Source organism: Talpa occidentalis, unplaced genomic scaffold (assembly GCF_014898055.3).
Source record: "Talpa occidentalis isolate TD23 unplaced genomic scaffold, MPIMG_talOcc4v2.1 talOcc4.11, whole genome shotgun sequence".
NCBI lineage: Eukaryota > Metazoa > Chordata > Mammalia > Eulipotyphla > Talpidae > Talpa > Talpa occidentalis.
Genome location: NW_023601104.1, coordinates 84,538,548 through 84,556,675, shown reverse-complemented (window position 1 = coordinate 84,556,675; position 18,128 = coordinate 84,538,548). Strand labels below are relative to the sequence as shown.

The 18,128-nt window shown below is 35.7% G+C and overlaps 1 long non-coding RNA gene across 1 annotated transcript in view; it reads right to left on the bottom strand.

Annotated features, from left to right (window-relative positions):
• LOC129145425 (uncharacterized) overlaps window positions 1–18,128 on the bottom strand; it is a 136,793-nt gene that overhangs the window by 62,373 nt on the left and 56,292 nt on the right. The window contains exon 3 of the long non-coding RNA XR_008550961.1: window positions 2,577–2,632. This is a non-coding gene — a long non-coding RNA (uncharacterized LOC129145425). The remainder of the gene's footprint in view (window positions 1–2,576; window positions 2,633–18,128) is intronic.

The following is an 18,128-nucleotide window of genomic DNA, read 5'->3' as shown; positions in this document are numbered from 1 at the left end:
CATTATTTGACACAGCTCGAGGAGGGCCTGGTAATTCTCTGTCACAGCTAAGCAACACCATTTATAAACTTAATATCAAAGCATTTGGGTTTTCTTTCTTAAGTTTTGTTGAACTCGACATAACATTTGCATATGTTTTAACTTTTTCAAGAAATATTCTGATTTTAATGATCGAGAGCAAAGAATATTAAAATGATTTAGTTTTGATATTAGTAGTGAAATATTTTAGTTGTTTTTTTTTTAACACCCTCCTACAATAAATTACAAGGGCCTCGTGGACAAAGAAACCAAAATTTGTGTTTTGCTATATTCCTCTAACTTGTTATCATTTATTATTTGTTTATACACACATATCCAATAGATTATGATTTAGATAATTCATATTTATGTTGATTGTAATTTGTGTTTATATACTACACATACGCATGCATTTTTAAGAATGTTGATAATACTTATTTTAATTATACCTGCAATGTGTTAAACAGCTCCAGCCAATGGGCAGTTATTTATGCTCATCACTAATTTTCTATTTTTCCTCTTTCAAACACAGCATATTTATGCATTTATGATATATATGAAACATTTCTGGGTAAAGGTAAACATTGGTAAACATTTCGATCAATGACACAGAGCAACTGGCTTTTCACTCATTTCATTTTCTCATGTCTTCAATTTAACATTAATCTGGTTTGCATTTTATGTGGTTGAGCTCACTGGGAATACATCACTAATAGCTTTTAGTGGAGACTCACCAGATTTGATGGTGCACTTGAGGTAAACACAGCATATTCTTCATATTCCCAGTTCCAAATGGGACTACTCCCCTGATAGAGATCTTATAGTTTTGCAAACCATTTTCTAGTTTCTTCTAGTAATTTTCCTTTTCCTTTGAACATTTTAAAAGGCTTATTCAAAGTGCTAAGTATTAAACATAATGGTGTTTTAGAAATATTAGTTCAAGAAAGTTCCAATATTTTTCTCGATTGATTCCACATTTCTTTCCCTAGATTTCCCTCTTTGTAAAATGATAGAAGCTATAATATTCTCTCCTCACTCACTGTTATCATGATTTAATTTACTATTGCTTTTTTACTTTCTAACTTTATTTTTTGTCCTTTTACACTCCACAGATATTTTGCAGTAAATATGCATTCATTTTACTAAATGTTCTTAAATATAGTATAATTCATTAAACCTGCTACTTCATCCTGCTTGTAATTATATACATAACTATAAAAATGCAGAGAATCATCTATCCAATCTTACAAAATCACCTGGTAGACAATTGCAACATATAGAGAGCATGAATTTTGTTGTCTTACTATTGTGAGACAAAGAAGAAGGGAAAAAAAAAAAAAAAACCCAACAGCACAACCAGGAATGTTAAATATCTAGAAATTGGTTCAATTCCAACAAATTTATATAATTTCACCTTAAGCTGACTCCAGTTAACTAGAGTAAGTTGGTAACATATTGTCTCCTATGTTGTCAGCCATGTGTTACAGGGTTTCTATCATGGCATAGCCAAGCAAGATGGACAAAAGAACTGGCAAGTTACCAAAGATAAACTGCCAAAGAATAAAGTGAGAAAATCTGCTGTTAAGAAAGACAAGTCCATCAAACTAAAAGATGTGTGTCCTTGATTCAAGAGATCAGAGACGAGTGGAGATGTGGGGAAGCAAGGCTTGTCCCCAGCATAACTTCATCTTGGAGAGTCATGGAAGCAGAAAGGATGGTTATCTTCGTTTACAATAACCAAATTCAGTCAGAATATCTGTGCCTGAAACTAGGTCAAGGATGTTCTGAGAAAGAATAGCTCCAGGGTAGGGTGAGGTTATTTGTAATTTCCATAGTAAAAATAACATCAGTTAATTATTTTGTCTGAATTTGCAAGCCTGATATTTGATGTTCCAACTTCCTTAGTCTCTTTCTGCTGTTATCACTGCAGAAATATGCAAGTAAACAAACAATTGCATTCCATTTTGGAGAAAGTTTTCTGAAGTTTTTCCCTCATAAACTAGTAAAGAACTCTACTTCGCACTCATTGTTTATTACCACTAATAATATTTTTTGATTGAAAAATAAAGTACCCCAAAGAGGTTAAAGACACCATTTCAATCAATACTTTAATGATGTGTGTGCATGTGTGTGTTTGTGTGTGTGTGTGTGAATTATTTGGGCTACGGTTACAGTTCTAATTTTTAGGTGACTAATTTTAAGATGAAAATATGATTACTCCTACAGACTATCAATTTCAAAGAACAATTTATAATCCCTCTTTTATTTGCCCTATTCCCTAAGCCAATGTAAGCTTATTATATTTTCATAACTCTCCCTCTCTGAACCCATCTTTGCTCTTCAGCAAATATGCCACCAAAATACCCTAAGTGCAACAGACTTACCTACAAATACCTGCAAGACTTTGCCTTTCTATTCAGTGGCCCTTAAAATTTAGGCATATCAAACATTATTAGTCTTCAAAAACCAGGATGCATAATTACAGGCACCCAGTTCACCAATTCTTTTTAAATTTTATATAGCTAGATAGTACCAGCAGAACAGGGTCAGGCACCTACCTGACTGCTTGAAGTAGCATCTTCAATTTGTCATAAAACGCCTCCTCATTTGTATCCTGTGAAATAAGAAATAGTAAATACAATGTTTTTTTTTTTTTATTTCTAGAGTTGGAAGCATTTATTTAAACATCATATATAGAGGCCTCCCTTGTGGCACAAGGGTTAAAGACAGTTCTATCAAGCTATTGCCAGCCACTGCAGCACGAGTTGGATCCCAGGCCAGGGAGCTGACTCACACACGGCAGCAGACCTCTATTGTCTTGCCCGCTGCTCCCCTCAGCAGTGTATTTCAGTAGATCTGCCTGTTCTGCTCCCCACTCTGTCACTGTGAATCCTCTCAATCCCCCACCCACCCAGCATCTCTGGCCTATACCCCAGCTCTTGTATGCATAAAATAAATAAATCTTTAAAAAAAATTTAAAAAATCCCTAGTAAGGGATTCCTAGGTATGTTTTAATTCAAAATTAATCATGGTGAGCCTTTTTACGTAAAAGTACCTTGATGGCATAGTTCAGGCAAAAATTAGCTAAAACTATAACTGTGTTTAGTTAATAGAGAAAAATATATTTGTTTTGTAAACTAATTTAACGTAGGTCTTGAGAACTGAACAGTCTAAAGTGAAAACAAAATTGAATGTAAGATTTAGATACATGATTCCATCTGGCAAGTGGGGGCTAACTCAATTTCCTAACCCAGTGGTGACACTGACCTCTCTGAAATAGCTCATCCCAGCAAAGGTTAATGAATGTTAGAATTTACACAACTCATTTGGGACGCAGTGCCATTTTCCCCCTTTTAGTGCTGTTGATCCAATGTTGTGGAAGTCAAATTTAGTTAAAGTACAAGATAATGGAATTACATATTTCTAATTGAATTGATGCACCTTGGAAACCTACATATGCCCAAAATGTTTTCTTACAATTGAACTACACTTTCATTAATTAATTTTCACTAATGTAAACATAGAGAGAGGACATATTTCACTTGCCTTTCAACACAGAGGGACACCTTTGGTCTACTTCTTTTAAATTGGCACACTAAGTAATTACATGCTGATGAATCATGTATTTGAATCACAAATTGTTTTTAATAAGTTTACCAAAATTTTTAATAACAAATCTTTGAAACTTTATAAAAATAATTACTTATTTTATTCCATGTATTTTAAAAATATAGAATAACTGAAATAAAATGTAGAAAATAAGAAGATAGAGGGATTAGTTCCAGTCTCATGTCTGCAATTACTTTTGTACCACGAACATCAAGTGTTTTAAACTCTCCATAAATCTCCATTTTCTCATTTGGAAAGTGGAAGAGTCAAATTATGTGGTAGAGCTTCTTTACTGGTCTCCAAATACTTTCATTCTTCCTAGAGGATACCATCCTTCAAGCTCCCTTATATTCTGGAATGTCAGAAATTATAATATTTGTGTAATGCATCTTGTCCTCATTAAAGTCACTTATTTTACAGTGAAACAAAGCTGTCTGGATTTTATAATATAAACACCACACATTTTTTAACCTTTGTGTCCTCAGTGCCTATTAGCTGATGTGAAAGATTTTAATTTCAGAATGAACCTAAAAGAAGGGTCACATATCACTTGTCTATTGCTGTGGGATAGATTATACCAGCATATATACCATATATGGTAGCTGAAAGTAGTACTGCTTCATCCTCATAGTTCCCGGTGGATTAGGAACTCAGACATGGTTTAGCAGCTCCTGAAGTTCACAGTCTTTCAGAATGCAAAGATCAAGGTGTCTATTGAGACTAGTGTCTCTTCCCAACTTGGGTAAGAGTTCTTCCCACTTCTAAAGTTGTTATTGGCAGTCCCTCAGTTGTCGATTAAGGGCCTCCCTTCCTTGAAGGTTAATGACTATAGTCTTTCCCTTAACTCCTTGGCTCATGCATCTTTCCCATGTAGTAGGTTGCTCTATAAAACCAGCACATTAGGGGGAGTCTACCAGCAAGACAGAAATCACCAACTCTTGTAATCTGATTATAGAGGTGACATTCCCACAGAATTGCCATATTATATCAGTTAGTAGCAAATGATTCAAGGGGAGAGAATTATACACAGCTGCAAATAATAGGAGGCAAGAACATTGACATTTATCTTAGAGGATGCCTGCTGGAGGTCATCTGCAAAGTCATTTATGATTCTACCTCACGGAGAACATAATCAGATGTCCTAATTAGATTTTGGTAAGTATTTCTTTTTTGTTCATATATTTTCCTAATTGTCATTAGCCAGATCCCAGACAGGGGAAAAAAAAATACAGTAGAACAAGAAAAAAGAAAAGACGAGAAGGAAAAGTCAGAAGAGAATAGGAATATGGTGGAAAATTAATGAAAAAAGTATTCAATTCTATGTATTTCATTTTTTTATTATGCAGTTGGGAACAATGTGGTACCTGGGCAAAATAAACCACTGAGACTAGTGCTGAGCAGAGCATTAAAGTTTTATAATTTTCAGATTGAATAAGGTGGATTCTTTGACTCAGTGTCCATTTGAATCCCAGATACAGTGCTCAAAAAGATTGTTTCGTTCTTAGTTTTATTACATATTAGTGAAATGACTATGGGTATTTTAATCAATCTGTTGTTTCTTTCCCCCATCCCCCTATAATAGAGAAGGGACAAAAGTTTATTGACTCATATATCTGGCAAATATTCAGTATTCAATATATGGCAATTAATTGCCATTGTGACTTCATTACTTTTTTTTTTTGACTGGAGGCATGATAAATTCTATTTCATAGGCATTATAATGTGAATTTGTAAAGTTGAAACTGGTATCATATTGTTGAAACAAATAGTAACTGAAATATTCATCATTTGTTATTTCTATAGCAGCATCTTCACCTTGAAGGAAAAATTTTTTGCTTTATTAAAGCATGATTTATGTAAGTTTGCTTATATATAACCAATGAGCCAAAGTAAAGATAAACTTGACCCATAAGAATCAATGTCCTACTGGAACTTGGATGTCATATCTGTATTCATGAATTGATATGGTGGGGGGAGTTCAATGTAGGTTTCCTGAGAGCAAAATATTTATATAAAGCAGCAAAAAGAAAACAAATGTCAAAAACAAACATGCAAAATACCTACAAATCATTACCCAGTGTTAACACAATAAAGAGATTAGTAAAAATATACCAATAAAATAGCAAAACTGTGTAAGCATTCACACAAGGTCCTGTAAAAAGCATTAGGACCTTGCAAAATATATGCTTTTTTAAGTAAAGTTTAAAGCAACAGAATAGCTTTACTGAGAAAAAGTGATCCTTAAAAGTAAGCAGTCTGCAATTAACTCAAAAATGCATAATAAATCAAAAAGATTGACTGGTGAAGAGAAAAGGAATAGGCAGAGGATAGGTAGGCAGAATTATGGAAATGGAGTCTTTGTCCATACCACTAATTTGAGGATCCTGAATTTGTGGTAATTTATTAAACAAATAATAGAAAAGTAATAGATTTATGAGATAAAGCAAATACAGTCCAATGCAAATAGTAGAATTATAGATAACATGTATATGGGTATACGTTATATTCTCCCAATTTAAGTATGTTTGAAAATGTTTGTAAAAATGTCTGAAACAATTTAACAAATTGTATCATACCATAAGATAATGAAAGAGTACAAAAATTGAAATGGTAGTGGAGCAATGTTATGGAAAACTAGCTTGATCAATGATAATTGATAAAAATAGTTTTATGAATAAATTTCCATACTCATTTGTTTTCAATACTCATTTGTATCATAAGGATCAGTATTTCCTGAACTTTATTATTCTAAATAGATAAAGGAAAAAGTTTCGCTCTCATTCAGATTGTCAACACTCCCTGAAAGCAATTAAATATAATGCAACAGAATATATAATCCAAATGGAATAAAATTGCCTGTCTAGTCTGAATTCAGGTAAATGAAAGTGTGATTATGGGTAGTCAAGGTGTCATCAGAAGTATGAGGTCATGGTGATTCTCTTAGCAGCCAAGCTCCAAATTAAAATTATCAGTTGCTACTCATGTATGACTTTCTGAAGGGTTTCCATAGTGTTGTTAGTGCCATGTCTAGCTAATCAGTGTGGGAAATGGAGAGAAATGGATGTTGGTTTCTTTCCTTGATATTGATGTGGGAATTAAGTACACACAAAAAGTACATAAATTTAATCTGTTGAAATCTTTACCATAGTTTCTAAATGCAAAAATCCAGTATGCTGATATTCCTCTATCAGAGCCATAGTCAGTATCTCTCCTGCAGCCCCTAGGCATGGTGATCTCACTTTTTTTTTTTCCTCTTAAGATTTATTTATTTATGCATACAAGAGCTGGGGTATAAGCCAGAGATGTGGGAGGTGAAAGGATCCACCAGAGACAGAGTGGGGAACAGAACAGGCAGATTGACTGAAATACACTGCTGACGGGAGCAGCGGGCGAGTCAGGAGAGGTCTGCTCTGCCATGCGGGTTGCTCCCTGGCCGACCAGGGCTCAAACTCGTGCTGCAGAGGCTGCAGATTGCTTCATAGTGCGGTGCTTAACCCCTTGAGCCACCAGGGAGGCCCTGATCTCACCTCTAACTACCAAAATCTATGATGGATTTTATGCCTGAGGACTTTCTGCCACCAGAGTCAGCTCTTGCAAGGGCAGGGCTGATGGAAAGCACTGGCAGTTAGAACCCCCAGGATAAATCTTTAACTTGTGACCTGGAGAGTTAATGGATAATAGCCTACTCCCCAACTCTCAAATGAGATAACTGTGTGGCACACTTAGCTCTGACTACCCACTGGGATTAAACTCTAGTTGTTTGTTGTGGTGATGTACTCTCAACGTGCCCTTAATTGACTTCATTTCATTCTCTGTCTCATTTCCCCAACCCCCTACAGGTGGTTCCTTTGGATTACCTCCCAAATAACTTTTAGAATTCCCTACTCTGAGAGAATTCAAACTAAATAGTACCTTACCTATAAAGTAAATTAAAAAAAAAATACAAAGGATGTTTAAAAAATAAAATTATAGTAAGTTTCATATCCTATAAATACACTCTATTTGAAAACTTTTTCTAGTTTTCTGACTTTACTTTCATCAAAAGTATTATATAATACATCTCCATCTAATGAAATTAACACTTAAAGCTACTGTTTACTGTGTGTACTTAAACATTTGTTAAGAGCAAAGAAAACCTGTTAACATTCATCTTGGTTTAGCCCCTTAAACATGTGTTTTGAGCTAACAGAATTCAGTGGAAGAGTTAACTCTGAAGAACTAAGCTTCTGACCTTAGTGATTTCAGATAACAGTGCTGGAAAATTTCAGGTCCACTTTGGAACACAGCAGTGAGTGACATAGCCCCCTATGTTTTAAGGCTTGGATCTCATGATGATATTAAGCGGAACTGAGATGTTTAGTCTTCCTGAGACAGATTCCATGATGTATTGTTTGATGCCATGCAGATGGGGCATACCTATGTTTCTATGTTCCAGCTGCATGGCCTGTTTCATATAGATGGACCATGAAGAATCACGAAAATTGAATTTCATGGCTTTTTAGTTCTGTGCTATAGAAAATAGAAGGGGAAAAATCATATTTAAAATATACTTACCTAAGAGGACTCAACAGTAGGAAATAAAACCTAAACATATATTGAGGTTTAACAATGGCTAAAATGAACCCAGAGGTAACTGCCATTCACTGTGTCAGAGATTAGTCAATGAATAAAGAATGGCTTTATGCTTTCTTAAGTGCTAAGGAGGATCCTGATATTATGCTCTGTCAGAAGAATACTGCAGTGGATAGATACAGAGGTTACACAGGTAATTTTTAATATGGCAGGATTAGTCACCAGGATGACAGGATGTCACCTCCTTCACCCCATCATATTTCTCCAGGTAGGTCATTGACTCACTATCAGCTTTGAATTCCCAAGAGTGTGACAGTATCAGGCTTTGGAGCTGTAGTCAACATTTATAATTTTTGCCTTGCTAGGCATGCCCTTCCTAGAGGAAACCAGACCTGGAGTTGATAAAAAGAAAAGAAAAGAAAAAGAAAGAAATCCTCTCTCCCCTAACCAAGTTTATGACTCAAGAAAGAGGAGGTTCTGTCTGAATAACACTGGATCCTGGAAACAAACTGAGTGAGATGAAATTACCCAAAGATAAATAAATAAAAAAGACATGTTAATCATCCCGTTTGAGTGCCCTGGTTTGATGCTGTTCCTCATTGGTCTCCACTAGATTTGATATTATTCCTGACTGGACTCCACTAGATAAAAACCCAGGGTCCTGGCTTCTATCCTTCCCAAGTCTGATTTGCTTCAACTTTTGCAAGTCAGACCATATCTTTCCACACATTTCTCATATCATCAGCAGACATTCTTTTTGCCTAAAAAAAAATCCTATTTCTTATAAAATTACTTATTTTTCTAATAGTATCCCCCTTGAGGTTTCCTTTTATTTGGTCAGTAACTTGATTTTAAAATCTTTTAGGGGTCTCTCTGGTGGCCTAGGGGTTAAATCTCAGCACTACCACCTTGATGGCCTGAGTTCCATCCAGGCCAGGGAGTTCACCCATATGACTCAGCAGACCTCTCCTGCCTCACCCACAGCTGCCCTTAAATGTGTATTTCAGAAGATGTGCCTGTTCTGCTCCTGACTCTGTCTCTGGTGAATCTTCTCACCTCCAACACCTCTGGCTTACACCCCAGTACTTCTATGCAAAAATAAATGAATAAAATATTTTTAAAAAATCTTTTTTTCATTTCTATGCTTTTTTATAAAACAATATCCTAAGTTCTCTGCATATTTCAGAAGTAATTATTAATAATTATTAAAATATTAAATATCAAAATATTATTCAATAGCAATTTTTAAATATCAGATACTGAGATTAGTCATATAAATTATGTTATAAATTTATATATATTACATATATATAAATTCCTCTGGACTTTACAAAACCTAAGTGGATATAAAACTTGGTTTTCAAAACTTTTTCTTATGTTATTTTTATTTTTCCTAGAGAAGAGAATGGGCTAATTATAGAGCATTAACTAGAGAAACAGTTATAGGCATTTCCTATTTTCTATACATCCAAAAAAATGTATAAAATCTAAACATATTTGCATACATTGCTTAAATTGATATTACTTTACATTAATCTCCAGATTAATAAACTGGGAATTAAAAATAATAAATTTTCCTAAGTGAAGTTGCATCTGTTTTATGTGCAGGAAGTAAAATAATGAGGGTTTGAATCCAGATCGGTGGAACTACAAAGACTGGTTCTCTTCAAGACACTGTCTATATACAAGAGGACCTTCTCTACAGGGCTGAATTTTCTGTATCATCTTCAGAATTGTTCATAAAGCTTGCATTAAATTGTTTTTTTTTTTTACTATAGTACTATTTAATCTTAAGAAAAGCAGGAAAGAAGACTATTTATAAATTGTCACTGACCTTAAAAACAGAAACAGCTGTTGATTTATATTGATCTTGAATGAATACAGACAGATATCTTAGGTGGACAGACTTTCGATTTCATGTGCATTGAATCTTACTCTTGGAAAAAACTTGGAGAAAGATGCAGGGACTACTTTATTGCATTTTTAATAAAATAAATGCCATAATGTAATATCAAGTGGCATTCCTTTGTTATATTCACTCAGGAAATTAGGTCTTGAATTTCTCTTAATAGTGATAAATAATCCAAAGGGAAGTTAGTCCAGGTTCTCACCTTTGAATACTATTCCTGAAAGTTGAGTGCTATATGGATCCATCTGGCGGGAGTCAACCCCTAAACCCTTAGTGGTAAATCATTTCAATAAACTGTTACAGAAATGAATGTGGGCAAAGATCCGGTTTTGAATTTCTTATGTTCATAGTTCCACTTAGTCAAACTACAAAGAGAAACATAAACATTAATTATAAACTCACTAAAATGCCAATCTATTTCAATTGAATTACATGGCTTTAATTCAAAGAAGACCCTGTTTTGCACCTGAATATGATACTAAACATTGCAATTTGAGGAATGTTTATTTAAATTTGCTTTGTTTTTACTATTTCAGCACCTGTTGTAATGTAATTTTCCCATCACTTTTTTTGATGCAAATTTCTAGAAATTTTAATTCAAATATGTTACATATTTTCTTTGTCTTTTCAATAGTCTTGAAATAATAATAAATAAAATAACAATCATTAGTATAAAATCTGCTGTTTAAAATTTTTAATTTTATTTTAACTTCTGCAATTTGACAAAACCAGAACCACTTGGCACCAAGCATATTTTAAGCAAACAAGGAGATTCAATTACTTAGCATAGGTTTTTCCCATATAGAATTTGAATGTGAGTGCTTTATATGGAGATGTGATTTTTAGGGAGGTTGAACAGCAGACCTTGGATCAGAGAGAATAAGAGGGAGATTTCATCCAAAAATATGTTATTGAATTGACTGTCTTAAGTGAAGTTTGTTTGCTTGATCCAAGGGAGTTTTAAGAAGCCTTCTGGTAAGTTTCAGAACCACCCAGCACAGAAGTGATGTTGGAAATCATTTATCTGTTGGTTCATCCTTCAACACATAAGCATAGTGTATGTGTGATTGCCAAACCTTTGGAAGGCATACACACTCGATATCAGAGGGGCTCCAGGCAGAGAGTCAGGGGGCCTGCTGTGTCCTGTCAAGGCTCTGTCAGAAGACACTTATGCCAAGCTGCCCCAAGACCATGTGAAACTGTCCACAGCAGCAGTGGCTGGAACAAGATATGAGGCCATGATGACTGGAGGCCATGCGCCTTAGATTTTCCATTCACACAGATGGTAAAATCTTACATACTTTGGAATGTCTTTATATAATTAAAATAAGCAATTCACATTAAAAAAATATCCTGGAGAATGCATGTTGTCCTGTTGAGAAATTGACACAGCATACCTTAATTGTGGAGGTTTCCCACATTGTTCTATGAGTTTGACTCTAGGCATAGACATATCTGTACACCAATTGCTGTACAGACTTTTAATTAGCACAGTCTCAATCTGTAGAAAGGAATAGAATTTTTTTTTTTTTAAGTATCCGATTCTTTTAAATCAATGCAAACTATTTTGTAAAATCTCTCTGCTCTGTATCCTGGCACAATCGGGGGATTAATTTGTGAGCAGGCCACAAAGACTGGGGGGGGGGCATGATTTTGTTGAGAATGCAGGTATTTACACCTCAAATCTAATAGGAATCTATACAAGTGGTGATGAGAACATAGTGTGTGTTTTCTACATATGAAGAGAATAGTTTAGATGTACAGTTGGCATTTAAAAAAATACATGTATTAATTTCAAATATTCTACAAAAACAGTAACCCATATAAGATACTGGAGGGGGAAATCATAGGAATTTGCATGACTGACCTAGGTGGGGATTCCAATTTGTGGTCCACGAATTACTGAGAGGTGGACTTGTCCCCTTGTTAAATAAACTCGAGTAGATCATAGAAGGCTCAAGATAGAAATTCACTCCCTAGGTCAGTTTGAGTCAGAGTAAGAGAAATAACATTGTTTGTTTTAAATTCACTGTTGATTCATATTTTAGACACAAAATAACCTGAAATTGGGGGGGGAAACTGTGCTAATTTTTGCCTAGAACATTTTCTTGACATTTGTATTCAGAAAAACAGAAGTCATCCTTTTAGTTTTAGAAACTCTTTCAACTAAACTGTATCAATGATGTTGCTTTTCTACCAGAACACAGAATATTTCCTATTATAGTCATGCTGGTTTTTCCAAGAGGCAAATAAATGTGCATAGACACACAAATCTGTATATGCACATATAAATATATATGCATGTATTCAGAATTTCCAAGCAGTATTTGATATAAAGAATGAAAGTACTCTTTTAGGTATAATCATATTTTGCACATAATTACAAAACAAAAAGGACTCAATATATCCACCCTGCCTCCTAGCAACATTAAAGACTAAATCAAAAGCCTAATGAAGCATAAGAATATTGAATAAATTAATTCTGTTTGTTTGCTTTCATGTGGGCTCTGACAGCCAACTGCTTTCAAATATAACCATTTGTTCTCACTATGTGACTTTGTACAAATAATACAGTGTTACTGCTATCACTCCCAAGTTTCTCTGATGGCATTTTTCATGCATATAAAATAATCATGATCAGAACAAATTTTTATGACATTATGTCTTAATAATGGACAGATGACTCATATTAAAATTGCACAATCTGGGTTTTTGAGCAACAGAACGTCATTTTCTCAGTTTTGAGGGAGAACTATCCTGAATACATTTGTATTCTTGTTTTGCCATTACAGAACACCACAAATAGGGGACATAAAACAGAAATTTACTGTATTATATTTTCAGAGTTTGGAAGTCCAAAGTCAAGGTGCCAGCACAATTCAATTTTAAAGAATTCTTTTTTTTTTCCTGGCTTGCAGACGGAGACTTCATATGACAAGGATAAAATGTTCTGGTGTCTCTTCCTCTTTTCAGAAGCCTGCCAACCCTATCAGTTTAGGTCTCTGCCCTCTGACCTCACTTCAGCTTTATCGCTTCCTTACCAGATTTATCTCCAAAAGCAGTAATACTGGGGGTAAGCGTCTCGGCATATGACCTTGGGGTTGGGGTACACAACTGTGTCTCTAGCAATTGCTTAAATCTATAATTTATTTCCTAATAACTATAAAATGCTCCCATATTGCATCATCTAATTCGCAGTTCCTCTTCTCTGGACTCCTTACTTTAATAGTAATTCAAAAAGTTAAGGATGAAGAGTTTGGTAACCATTGGAAGATGTTCCTGAGCAGATACCATTTACTTGGCATCTACTATATGCCTATTTGCCTCATTCAATCCCGACTGCCGGTCACCTTTGGACATGTATGTTATTCTGCACATTTTCCACATGAAGAAACTGAGGCTGATAGATGCTGACTTTTGCAAAATTAATAATTCTCTTACTGTCTTTCATCTTCATTTCTTCCTTCTCCTAAAATGTCTAAAAAAAGAAAAAAAACTCTGTGAACAATTTTTACAAATTCATTCTTTGGAGGGAGTTGATCTTTATATTGTTACATTTTCACCTGAAATAGATTTTAACAATCTGACCCTTGTCCATTTTAAAGATGAGGATATATATTCAGAAATGTAATGCCTGTTTAACAGGGAGATTTTTAAAGCCCTACTATGTGTTACTTTAATGATTTAGTTAAGCATAAAGAAAGTTGGAGGGTTGATGAGGTTAAAGCTTGGCCTGCAAAGCCTTTTATTAAAATACTTGTTCTATGTCCAGTGTTCAAAAACTCTCATCTCGAACTTTGTCGCAGGAGGCTATGGTTCCCCCAGGTACTGCCTGTGATGTGGTGAAGTTGAATTAATTTATCATCAATATGTGCCCAGAGACAAACTGCTTTCTTTTATTTTGAAGCAGTAGCACATGCCTTGTGGGTTGTTATTTCCTTGGTGAGAGTTTCTTTTTTTTCACTAGAGTTTCTCCAATACCTCATCCTCCAGGAAAAGGAAATTTGCCAACTCATCTTCCATCCCTGTAGTGTTATGTCCACCCCCAGATACACAGTTGACAGCTTGCATATCCCCATGGGTTGCTGAGACATGCAACAAAACTCTCAGTGGGAAGATCAAGCAAAAACTTTCAGTGTAAGTGGGATTAATCATAAATGATAATGCAAGGCTTGCAATAAGCCATCAAGTTATCTAGACCCATCTTGCTATAAAGTGAGATTAAAATGAGAATGTAATCACTTTAGTACCAAAAATGAAAAGAACCTAACTACTACTAATTTTTAACAAGTGAATACATTCTTCATTTTCCAAATTTCAATCTTGAAATTCTTCAGTTTTCTGCTCCTTCCAACTTTGACTCTGTGCTGTTATAACAATGTACAGTACTAAGAAAAGATTTTCTAAAAAGCTGGATACACGAAATCATGTACTTCTTGGTGTGGGAGTTAGATTTAGTTCCTAGTAATAAAGTGACTTTACCCATTGATTTTGGTCTACATATCCTAGATAGACAAAATAACAACAGAAACCTCAGATTCTCAACAGCTGTATTGTTCTTCTCAAGCTGTCATAACAAAATATCACAGACTTGGTTTATACAACAGAAATTTGTTTTCTCACAGCGCTGAATACTTGAAGTTCAAGATGAAGGTGCCATCAGGCTTGGTGTCTGGTGAGAACTTTTTCATTGCAGTTGAGTGGCAGATATTTGTCTTCTTGCTGTGACCTCAGAGGATTTCTTTGTGAATACCTACAACAGTGATGGAGCAGGAGCAAGCAAGTGCATGCTCTCTCTCTCTCTCTCTAATTTGTTGTAACATTGCTTTAAATTACTGTATATGATTCACTGGTAAAGATTCACTTCTGCAGATAATATTAAACACCACAGCCACCACAAAACAACCACATTCTTCACCATACTCCCTTGGATCCCTCCCTACTTCACTTTCCACCTTCTTCCTGCATTCACTTTTCTAGGGTTTGTTATTGCTTTTGTTTTGTCTGTTCCTTCGTTTTGTTGCTCTGCAGTCTACATGTGAGTGAGACCATATGGTATTTGGCTTTTTCCTTCTGAAATCTTTTGCAAAATATTGTCCTTCCAAATTCATCCATGTTTGCAGAAATGGCAAAAGTTCATCTTTTTTATAGGTGAGTAGCAGTCCATTGTGTTTTGTATATGGAAGAGTTCATCTTTTCTGTATCTGAGTAGTGTTCCATTGTTTATGTATACTGTATCTTCTTTACTGATATGTTCTTGGACATTTATGTGTTTCTATGACTTAGCTATTGTAAATAGTGCTTCAGTGAATATAGGTGTACATATATCCCTTTGAATTAGTGCTTTTGAAATCTTTGAGTATCAGATACATAAGAGTGGAATTACAGATGATCAACAGGCACATGAAAAATGCTCATCATCACTTATCTTCAGGGGAATGCAAATCACAATCATAATCAGATACCACTCACACCTGTGAGAATAGCCCCTATCAAAGACCCAAAATAATGTTGCTAAAAGTGAGGCTGGAGGAAAAGGAAACTTTGTGTTATTCATGGGAAAGCAGGCTGGTCCAGCCCCTATGTGAAAGAGCATGGAGGTTCCTCAAAATATTGAAAATAATATAAATTCTTATAAGGACACCAATCCTATTGGCTTAGGTAGCCCCCTCTTATGACCTTATGTAACCTTTTTAACTCTTTGCAGACTTTATCTCCAACTATTGTACACTTGGGTTAGGGTTTCAAGGTAAGAATTTAGGAGGACACAGTTTTCATACCATAATAACAGCTAAGGATTGAATGAACATCTAGCTCATTTCAAAACCAACCCATCCACCCCCTGTAATGTTTTGTGCTGGTGTTTGTACTCAGACACAAACATGCAGTTTATCCCTCTTTCCCAAAACATGAACTCTGTTAAAAATAATTTCATGACATGTCTACAGCCACTTAGTAATTTATAGACAAAACTACCTCTGTAATCCTAGCCTCCACGTGGACTCTTGGGGATCCTAAACAGTTGTCACTGTTTTCACAACCCTGTGGAGGTGTGGACAGCTACATTTGTCCTTTTAAGAAGGAAAGAAAAATCACCATAAATTATCTTTCAAAAGTGTTTGCAGCACAGATGCTTCTAATGAAGAGGTTTATGTTTACACTTGGCCTGATGGCAGGCAAATATTTGGTTTGTTCAGGAAACAGAAAGATGGCTCACCCCGAGTGTGGGAGGGCATTGAGATTGAGAAGGGCCAGCGTCTTTTCTTAGAAGTGCACTTGGGTTCTGATTCTAGCTATGTTTCTTGTTCATTAGGGAACCTTTTTCAGTTTCCCTGACTCCTCAATGTTTCTGCACTAGCTTCCTCCACATGGCAGATGGAATGATTGCTTACGAGTGTGCTCCAGACCATGGCACACACCTACCCAGAGGGCTCTTGGGGCTCCCACCACTCTATGACCAAAATCCTTTCAGATGATCAACAGGCACATGATCAGATCTGGCTGTGATCTGTCTAGCGACATCTCTCAACCACATCCCTTCCACTCTTTCCCTCACTACTTTTGCAATAATCCACAAACTATTCTGCTATTTCGTGCATGCATGAAGCCTCTTCTCACTTGTCTTTTCTGTCTCCCTCCTTGTGATGTAACCTGCTATTTCCCAAGTGCCCACAATAGTATTTAGTGCCTAGAGATATTCAGCTAACTTTGGTTGAATAAGAGATAACATAGTGTGCCCATTCATGAAAAGCATTAGAACAGAATACTAGCCAAATATTATTGACATTATAATTCTTCCAAAGCTTTATAGCTACAATGGGCTATAACCTCCAGAGGAAATAAATGCATATTTTAAAGTAATTTTAGTCTGCCTTTTATTTTTATAAGATTATTGAAATCAAAAAGGGACAGGAAAATATATAGAATGAGTCAATACCTCTACAGACACTACTTTGTTTTTATTAAGCTGGGTAATAATATCACGTGAGACTGGATGTTGTTTAAGTGAAGTTCTATATTTACTTCAAATAATCTGCTGTGACCCGGGAGTTGCCTCATAATAAATGAGCAGTCCAGGTAAAAATTCATCATGGCTAAATCTTTTGACTTGTTGCTCCCAGAGGAATGAATTGGAATAAGGTGGACATTTTTCATCTCTTCTGGTAGAAGCCAAGCACAAAACAGTCAGTTAACATTGATGTTCAGCTTGGCTTGGCAGGAGAAGTCAGTTGACGGAATCTTATTTTTTAAGATTTATTTTATGTAGGGCAGAGGTGCAGGGGATGAGAGATTCACCAGAGACAGAGTGGGGAGCAGAAGAGACAGACTGAGTGAAATACACCGCTGAGGGGAGCAGCAGGCGAGTCAAGAGAGGTCTGCTGTGCCATGTGGGTAGCTCCCTGGCGGGGAATTGAACTCATACTGCAGTGGTTGCAGATAGCTTCATAGATTGCATCTTTGTTTTATTTAAGATTTATTTATTTATTTATCTGTTTATTTATTTATTTATTTATTTATACAAGCACTGGGTACAGTCAGAAGTGTGGGAGGGTGAGAGAATTCACCAGAGCCAGAGGGGAGAGCAGGCAGACTGACAAAGTACACTGCTGAGGGGAGCAGCGGATGGCAGGAGAGGTCTGCGCACCATGTGGACCCTCGCCCAGTGGCCAGGGATTGAACTGGCGCTGCAGAGGCTGTGGGCAACTTCGCAACCCAGCGCTCAACTGTTGAGCCACCGGGGAGGTCCCCATAGATTGCATCTTAACCCCTTGCACCACTAGGGAGGCCCACCTATTTAATTTCTCTAGTCCTGGGATAGAAATAGCCTGCTATTACCAGCTCTGGCATTACAGTCTCTGTTGTTCCTCTTATAATAGACATTATATTATCCTCAAATCATTCAATTTCAGCTTGCCAACTGTGTTCTTCTAGAATAATTATTATTCATTTTATCATAACCAAAAGAAAAGAAATGATTCCTATGTATCTGCCACAAAAAAACAAAAGCATATGATTTTGG